The following is a 9790-nucleotide window of genomic DNA, read 5'->3' on the forward strand; positions in this document are numbered from 1 at the left end:
TGTGTGTGTGTGTGTGTGTGTGTGTGTGTGTCCTTGACCGGGAATCAAATCTGAGACCCTTCAGTCCTTGGGCTGATGCTCTAACCTCTGAGTCAAACTGGCCAGGTCGATTTTAAACATTTTAATGTTGTTAAATCTGTTATTTTCCCTTGAGTTTCTAACATTTCTTTTAAATTTAGAAAGCTATTTACCCATTTAGAGAGCAATTCTGTTTAATGAATACAACCTGAAAGATATGTAACTCTACACTTTTCTTTTTATATATTTCACTCTTTGATCTACCTAGACATTAAAAAATTTTTTTTCTTTATTGATTTTAGAGAGAGGAAGGGAGAGGGAGAAAGAGATAGAAACATCGATAAGAGAGAACACCAATTGGCCACATCTTGCATGCCCCCCACTGGGGATTTGGCCCACAACCTGGGCATGTGCCCTGACTGGGAATTGAACCAGTGACCTCTTGGTGCATGGGTCGATGCTCAACCACTGAGCCACACCAGTCAGGCTACCTAGACTTTTTTGGTGTAAACTATGAAAATAGAATCTAACTTATTTTTCCCCAAAAAACAAACCCATGGGTTGAACACTGTATCAAATCATTCCTATTTTCATGTAATTATTAGTAAATGAAGTTATCGTGTCACCAAGACCCCCCATGATGCTTCTTTATTGCTACCTAGGAAGATCAATTCTGCCAAAATCTAAATTGCTTTGGTCTTGATATATTTTGTTCAGTTTTGTTGCTGTTTTTTTAATTCAAGTAAAAATGAGGCTAGCTTTTCCTTTCCTCTCTTATATCACTAAATAACAAACAAGGGATCAACTCATTTGCATTTTATATTAGTGAATATTTTGCCCACTTCATATATATATATATATATATATATATATATATATTAATCCTTACCAGAGGATATATTCAGAAATTGCTTTTGTGTGTGCGTACGCACGAGAAAAAGAAACATCAATGTGAGAGAGAAACATTGACTGGTTGCCTGCTATATGCACCCTGACCAGGAATCGAACCCCCCACATTTTGGTGTACAGGACAGCACTCCAACCAACTGTGCCACCTGGCCAGGGCCTTATTTTATATTTTATAAGTTAGTAATACTTAATTTTCACTAATAGCAATACATTTTTATTTGTTTGTATACACTATCCTAAAAATAGGAAAACTGATTTCTTAAATTACTATAAGTGAAATCCTGACTGATTCTAGTTTAAAAATGTACTCCCAAAGAGAAGTTCAAAATATTTTTTTAAAAATCAATTCACAAACAGAAAAAATAAATTAACTGCCAACATGTCAATTGAACTAATAGATTATGAAGAAATAAGAGAGGGTGAATTTTTTGTAGGAGGAGAGGATCAGAGGGCCGCCTGCCCAAAGACAGTGCCAGAGTGGGTTGGCTAGACATTCCAGAGAAGCCATGAAATCCAGTGAGAACCCAGGAGGCTGGATTCTTGTATGCTGCTGGAGCATGTCTCTTAATATATTTAAAACCCAGTGGTGAAGACATTTGTCTGACTCTAGATACACCACTGGTTTTAAATTGATGCCAAAGAAGGAAGACATACCAAGTTTATGTGAGTCTTTCAGCCATTCCTGTATGTGAGAATTGAGCAAGTAGTCAGGCGGCCACAGGGGCTACGACTGAGTAGAAAAATAATTCGGAGTGAAGATAGCAGGGTTGTGTTATCAGCTGAATTAGTAATACATTATTAAAATATTTCACTTTTCACACACGTGACATTTTGAGTTAATTCTTCTACAAATTAGTAAACAAGCCAAATTGTTCAAGTTAAGTTGTACAACCTTTTCAAATACAAGATCAGAAAACATTCAGAAACTGTTCATTGAGGGCTCACTGCTAGCTAGACCAGAATGTGTTCAATTAAAGCTAAAGTTCAACAAGCACCCTAGTTTATTATGCTTTAGTAAGACATATAAAGTGTTTGTATTGGCATTACCTTTTATGTTCCTTCCCCATGGAGGAGAAAGAAAACCCATAAATACCTGTCCTTGAAAGCAGAGAGTAGTAACATGTGCTTCATGATATCAGTATGATTTATCACTAAAGGGTAGAGCTAGCCTAGGAAGAAAACAGACAGGCATAGAACAACCGATGCCTTCACTGGACATGTAAAACATCCTGGACATGTTTTTGTCATTAGCAGCATAATGGACTACTTTATCACAATGCCTAGGGTCTATCTAAATATTGGAGCAAGATGGAATTGGCCATGCAGGTATGTACCATCAATACAAAATCTTCAAATGCCTTCTACAGGTCTCTCCCCAACCACTGCTGTTAACTCTTGAGATTATTCCCGGTGTGGGTCTCACCTCACCCATAAGCCTGCAGGGATAAGGGACTAACCCCTGAAAATTCCTGATTCTGGTCTAGCTCACAGCAGGCTCTGCTATGTACTCACTGAAGGGCATTCCAAAGGAGGCCCACAGTTCACAGAGGAGCTATCTGGAAGGTCTCATAAACCTTAATTTATACTTGGAAAAAAGAGAAATAGTCAACCATGACTACTTTCATGTAAAATAAATTTTGCACATGAAAGATATTTGGCTTTTTAAAAAATAGATTCTTTTGCAGCTGAACTTCTAGACCCAGATCTTTAAGACTTTGAATTACAGTTGAAAAATGAGCGAGAACAGATGCTGAAAGAGGATTGTGTGGTTGTGAGAAGTGCTGACGTCAGAGTCAGAACAGAGGTTAAGTTTCTGCTGAGTTAGTTTCTAATTGTATGATCCTGAGCAAGTCCCTTGACTTATAAACAAAAGACAAAAACATAATGTTAAAGCAGATACATGTAAATACTAACATATTTAAGACATCCTTATCTGATATATGACAAAACTAGTTAGTGTAATAATCAGTAATAATAATTTTCTTGATTTGTTCCCTAATTTTATAACAACTATTTAAAAAGTACTAATACAAATTTTAAAGATATTTCATGTATGAACTAAAATTTGCACTTACTGGCAAAAAATTATATCTCAGTATATATATATATATATATACACATATTTTTTAAATTTATTTTTCTTTTTTAATCCTCACCAAGGACATTTTTTGCATTTATCTTCAAATAGAGTGGGAGGGAGAGAGGAAGGAAGAGAGAGAAATATGGACGTGAGAGAACCCATCGACTAGTTGCCACCCGCACGACCCCAACGGGGCCTGCAACGGAGGTACGTGCCCTTAGTGGGAACTGAACCCGGGACTCTCTGGTCCACAGGCTGACGTTCTAACCGCTGAGCCAAACTGGCCAGGGCTCAATATATTTTTGAGACATATATCAAAATTGACATGTTATTTCACTGTTTTTCATTTTAAATACAAGTAAAAACTCTCAGAGCTCTCAAGGAAAGATGGAAGTGAAGTAACTCGGGCTGTATTTCATCATCTTGACAACTGTGTGCCATCATCGCCTATGTCAAATCTACTGTCTAAATGCAGGAAGATGTCCTATCACAAGTGCTGGAGGCACACTGTGCCAAAGAGCTCAGACAATCCTGAAGGGTTTGAAGTTAATCTCGAAACAAAAGCGCACGCTTACCAGGCGGGGGAGGTACCATGATCACGAAGGAAGTTCGTTTTCCCAGGGTGAGGCTTATCCATTGCACTCAGGATGTGCTGACCTCTGCGATTTCCCCAAATACGGAAAATTGGATAGCACAGTTTGTGGTAGTGGAGGACTACGTTCGTGCTCTCCCATTTTAGAAAAAAGAAAAAAAGAATGGCTGAGTGTAGCAGGGCCAACTGTGTCACTGACAGTTCTCCAAGTTAGCTTCCACAAACAGGATGATGCTTACCAAAGTATAAGTGATAAACAAATGTGCTCATTCAAAGCTTACCTTACCTGTACCGCCTTAAAACAACAGTCATCATTGGTATTGTTTAGAATGCTAGACTAACAATATATTTTTTTCAGGGAGGAGTATTTTATCATTGACGTTTATTAGAATTGTCAACGAGCAGTGATAATCAAAAGCAGATAATTTTTCAGTCAGTGTTATTATTGTATTAAAATTCTCTTCAGTGTCCTCCTAATGTCTGCAGCAGGGGCAGGTCTACTTTGCCCTTCATCATCTACCCTCCCGAGCCTCTTGCATTTTGCCTCTTTACTGGTGAGATGACCACTGACTACACCACCCCCACCTGCTCAGAGCTTATCATGGCCCAGGCCTGGCATTCAAGAGGGCCTTACATTTAGAATTTAGACATGTCAACTCTATGAGGCTATTTATGTGCCCTTTTAGTTGCAAGATATGGTTAAGTGGATATCAAGGTCACCAAGAAAAATCTGGAGAGTGTCAGGGACTTGTTTTAAAGTGTTTTCAAGTCTGATAACCCTGACATTTAGAAATAAATAAGAATATTTAAAATCATGTTTTCTTAAAAAAAAAATGTAGGAAGATGTCCACTTTACACTTTTTGACTTGTGCCACTACTGAACTGCTATGTGTAAATTAATATTGTGAAAAAATTTGAAATTATCTTGTGAATAACCCAGGTATAATGAATTGTACATTTGTAGTGTTTTAAAATGGGTTCATTTGTTATATATAGATATTAAAATGTGCCATAATTTTTTTTTTATCCTCACGCGAGGACATTTTTCCATTTTTTGTTCAGGTAGAGTGGGGGGGGGGGAGAGAGAGAGAAAGAAAGAAACATCGACGTGAAAGAGAAACATCGAGTGGCTGCCACCCACACGACCAACCAGGGCCGGGGACAAACTGCAACCGAGGTACATGCCCCTAGCAGAAATTGAACCCAGGTGTCTCTGGACCGCAGGCCGATGCTCCAACCGCTGAGCAAAACCAGCCAGGGCAAAATGTGCCATAATTTTTAAAACCACTTTGTTGCCCAGGCTGGTATGGCTCAGCGGTAAGAGCGTCGCCCACAAACCAATGAGTCCTGGGTTCGATTCCGGCCAAGGGCACATACTTTGGTTGCAGTTTGGTTGCGGTTCATCCAGGGCCCCCGTTGGAGTTGTGTGGGTGGCAACCAACCAATATGCCTCTCTCACATCGATGTTTCTCTCTCTCTCCCTTCCTCCAGCTCTACCTGAAGATTAATGTAAAAAAATGTCCTCTAGTGAGGATTAAAATAATAATAATAAAAAAAATAAAAATAAAACCACTTTGTCATAGTGACAAAGTGATAGATGTAGCTGAGTCGCTTTGCTCTGCTAGGGCGACCAATCCTCTGGGTTTTCCAGAAATTAAGGGTTTTTCCTGAATGCAGGACTTTAGTGCTAAAACTGGGACAGTCCTGTCCAGGCAAACCAGATGGCTGACAACCTTATCTAAGCTCTTCAGAGTACTGCACACTCTGATCTCATAGGCTGTCTGATATTTCACCAGCTGAGACTGGAAATCTTCTGGAGAGGAACAGAAGCTTGCAATTTCCCTTCATGCTGAAAGAGGCACTCAAACTGGGGGCATTCAGCTCGAAGCTTGGGTGCCTCCATATACTGCTGCCTGCTCCTCCCCAAACTGACCTATCTCCAACTCAAATAGAGCATTTATTTGATGACAACAACAAATGCAATTATACCTATGTCACAGTAGTGTGTTTTTCAAACTAAAATCAAGACGAATATAGAAATTTTATAAGTTTTTAAGTTTCTGGCAGAGATTTAGCTTTCTCAAAATCACCTAGAAGCTGCTGCCACACCCAAAGTGATGTAAATTCATAAAGCCCTAGGATCAGAATTCCAGGGCTGAAATATGAAGTATCCAAGACAGTTGAGGGATATAGATTTTTGAATATGTAATAAAATAAAAGGTTTGGAGAGTAAATGGTCCAGCTGAAGCTGTACCCCCTGTGAGTTAAATAACTAAAAAATCAATACACAATGATACTGACAACCAAGCTATTGCACTGTGGAGGTTTTGTGCTGAAACAGATAGTAGTAAAAGAGAATGATGGCGTTTTTCATGCATCACATGTTGCCCTCCAACCAATGACATGATCTGGGGAATCCATAAATAATGATTTATGGAAGGACCCAAGCCTTGAAATAAAGTCATTTGTGATCAAGTTAGATGAACATCTTTGCTTGTTGTTATTTAAAAAGCAATAAAAGACTCTAGACCTGAAAGATAATCACCAACATGTTAAAAGAATAAATAGATTACAGAAACTTCATTAACTGACCACGCAAAACTTGGCCCTTTGCAGTACCAGTAAGATTCAAACTACAATGTTCATCAAAACAAAGGCCATTATAATTCATGAATGATTGAAAATGGATCACCTGTATGAAAGTGGAGAGCCAGATAAGAAAGCACCACCACAAGGGTGTGGTTTGGACACTTATATCTATATTTGTGGGAAGGGAATTTAGTACAGTGTCCAGTTATCTATAGGGCATACGCTTCAAGGCCTCCATAGATGCCTGAAACAGCAGATAGTACTGAACCCTATATATAGTTTTTTCCTACATATACATACGTATGATAAAGTTATTTTATAAATTAGGCAGAGTAAAATATTAACAATAACTAACAAACAATTATAGCAATATACTGTAATAAAAATTATGTGAATGTGGTCTCTACCTCTCAAAATATTGGACTGTACTCATCCTTTCTCTTGTGATGATGTGAGATGATACAGTGCCTCCGTGATGAGATGAAGTGAGGTGAATAGTGTAGGCACTGTGACATAGTGTTAGGCCATTATTATAAGGGTTACTTGAACACAGGCACTTCGATACCATGACAGTTGATCTGATAACCAAGACAGCTACTAAGTGACTAATGGGCGGGTAGTGTACACAGCATGGAAACACTGGACAAAAGGATGATTCATGTCTCAAACACAACAGAGCAGGACAGCGAGAGATTTCATCATGCTACGCAGAAGCGTGTGCAATTTAAAACTTATGAACTGTTTATTTCTGGAATTTTCCATTTAATATTTTTAGACTTCGGTTGATTTGGGTAACTGAAATTGCAGAAAGCAAAACCCCAGATAATGGGTGACTACTGTACAAAGGTTTTAGAGGGAAATTTGGCCCTATACACAAAATTTTAAATACAATGTTCTCTGATTCGACAAGGCCATTTGTAAGAATTTGGTGTGCTAAAATATTGGCCCATGTTTACAAAAATATATGAACAAAGAAAGCTCATTAATAAATATTTACAATATTTGTGAAAGTGAAAAGTTGACAACCTAGATGTCTAACAATGGAGTTAAAAACTTGATTGTAGATCCTTACCATGCATACTAGGCAGCCATCAGCAAGAAGGAGGCTGATTTACATGAACTGACTTGGAAGTAAGTCTGAGATCTTTTGGGGAGAAGATAGCAAGCTGCAGAGCATCATGCATAGTATAATTTTATTTTGTAAAATAAATGGTAAAAAGAGCAATCTGAATATACATTCACATGTGTGTTTATAAACAATTAAGGAAATACTATATTCATAGCAAACAGTTAAGAATGGTTAATGCTTGGGAGTGAGAGTGCTTCATTTGAATTGTTTTTTAGGATGTACGTACCTTACCTTTTGTTTTTTAAGGCAGAATTTCTTTTAAGAACAATGGAGCATATTGTCGGTTAGGTTCTGACTCCGAAAAATCATTGCACTTCTCCCCTGCACTGATCACATCGGAGACTAACGGCAGTGGTGACTGTATATAAAAAGATACCATGGATGCTGTAAGTGAAATCCAGTCTCTCCACACCATCCCAAGTACAGGGATTAAAAAACAAACAAACAAACAAACCTCAGCCCTGGCGAGTTTGGCTCAGTGGTTTGAGTGTTGGCCCATGGACCAAAGAGTCACGGGTTTGATTCCAGTCAAGGGCGATGTACCTCGATTGTGATTTGGTCCCCAACCCTAGTCAGGGTGGTGTGGTAGGCAACCAATCAATGTGTTTTCTCACATTGATGATTCTCTCTCCCCCCGCCCCCCCCATCTAAAGATAAATGGAAAAATGTCCTCAGGTGAGGATTAAAAATAAACGCGTATATACACTACTGTATTTTTGGTAAAGGTTTCAATTAGGTAACACATTAAAGTCACTTCTCAACTAAAGGTAATATATTACTTGAAAAATCAAAAGTATATATTTGTACTTATTCATATTGTTCTATTTTAAATTTGGAATATAAGGAATGTTTTTCCTTCTTCCCTAAGTTATTCCTCACTTCCTGGGTCTCCCAAGTTTACATCTGTCTCTCTCTAGACACCATTCAATTAAAGTAAATTTTAAGATATTTTAAAACAGGAAACAGAAGCTGTTAGTGGTTCTAAAAGAAGTGGTATTTCTGGAAATTTCCATATGAATGAAGTGAATGGAGTGGGTCCAGACATACTTGAGGGATCCAACAAGTGACACAACAATTATTAAGAGACTGAAGAGCAACTATCCAGAGATCAAAGGTAACTCACCAAGATGGTACTTCTGTTCCCACCTATTAACAATGCCTGTTAATCAACTTAGTATTCTGTGAAAGCAACCAAAAAACTAATGCAGAGTATTAAAAATGCAGAGAATTAAGGAGAATAGCTTGGAACAATAGCAATTTAATCTTGGAAAACATCATTTGAATCTTATAAAGGGATTAAAATAAAATTGTAATTGCGGCATAATATACAAAAACAAAAGTATGCATTTAATAAATATACAGCTTGTTAAATTTTCATAAAATCAACACTCCCATGTAATCAGTATTCAAATTAAAAACTACTAAATCAGTATCACAGGAACTCCGTGTTTGTTTGTTTTTTAATGTCAGGTGTATGTGTGGGTCTGTTTCTGGGCTCTCTTGGAAAGGACTGACATGACCACAAATTGAATTCCAATCCATGAACACAGTCTATCTCTTACAAAGGGACACTTTTTGATTCAACAACTTCCCTGAGAAATGCAAGAGAACAGAAAGAATAGAAAGAGAGTAACTAAGTTAGTCAGTTTCTCTGAGGCTTCCGAGGGTCTCTGCAGGGAGATGCTCTACTTCACCAAATCTTTCAGGAATGACACTAATATGTTCCTTGGCTTGATGAGGTGAGTAAGTTGTCATGCAGAGTCTCCAGTTTCCTAGCTCGCCCACCCCCCCCCCACGTCATTGTCCAGTCACTGCAGGCGCTTAATTCCTCCTCTCTCCACAGGACATCCTCCATCATCTTAAGCCACTTTTTCTCCAGATCCTCTGCTAATTTTTTTTCTTTCTTTTTTATTCCTTACCTAAGGATATTTTTCTACTTATTATCAGACAGAGTGGGAGGGAGGGAGAGAAAGAGACACAGAGAAACAGGGATGTGATGGAGCCACATCCACTGGCTGCCTCCTGCACGACCCACTAGGGCTGGAAACAACCACAACCGAGGTACGTGCCCTTGATGAGAATCGAACCCGCGACTCGTTGGTCTGCGGGCAGACGCTCTAACTGCTGAGCCAAACCAGCCAGGGCTGCTGAGAATTTTTAGTATGACCCAGAGCAAAGCATTTTTGGTGGCCTTTCATCTTAGGTGCAGAGCTCTTAGTCCAGCCACCTGCTGACTGTTCCTTGTGATTTGGCCCCCCCCATTCTGGGACCTTCCTTGAAATTTGTTCTTTATGCTGATGTGTCTAAGGGAAAACAGGAACACCTTCTTCATCTAGATACTTCCTCCCAATTTTTGTGATAAAATTTTTCAACATAAAGAAAAATAGAGTAAGTCGAATAGTTCAAATATATATACCAATCAACTAGACTTAACAGTTGTTAACATTTGCCATATTTCCCATGCTGATCTTGT

At 38.5% G+C, this 9790-nt stretch overlaps 1 non-coding gene across 1 annotated transcript; it reads left to right on the plus strand.

Annotated features, from left to right (window-relative positions):
- The first annotated feature begins 3574 nt into the window (after positions 1-3574).
- Positions 3575-3740, plus strand: LOC118622789. The gene has a single exon (XR_004958134.1). It is a non-coding gene; the product is annotated as a U1 spliceosomal RNA (small nuclear RNA).
- The last annotated feature ends 6050 nt before the right edge of the window (positions 3741-9790 follow it).

This window comes from Molossus molossus, unplaced genomic scaffold (genome assembly GCF_014108415.1).
Source record: "Molossus molossus isolate mMolMol1 unplaced genomic scaffold, mMolMol1.p scaffold_m16_p_1, whole genome shotgun sequence".
In the NCBI taxonomy this organism is placed as follows: Eukaryota; Metazoa; Chordata; class Mammalia; order Chiroptera; family Molossidae; genus Molossus; species Molossus molossus.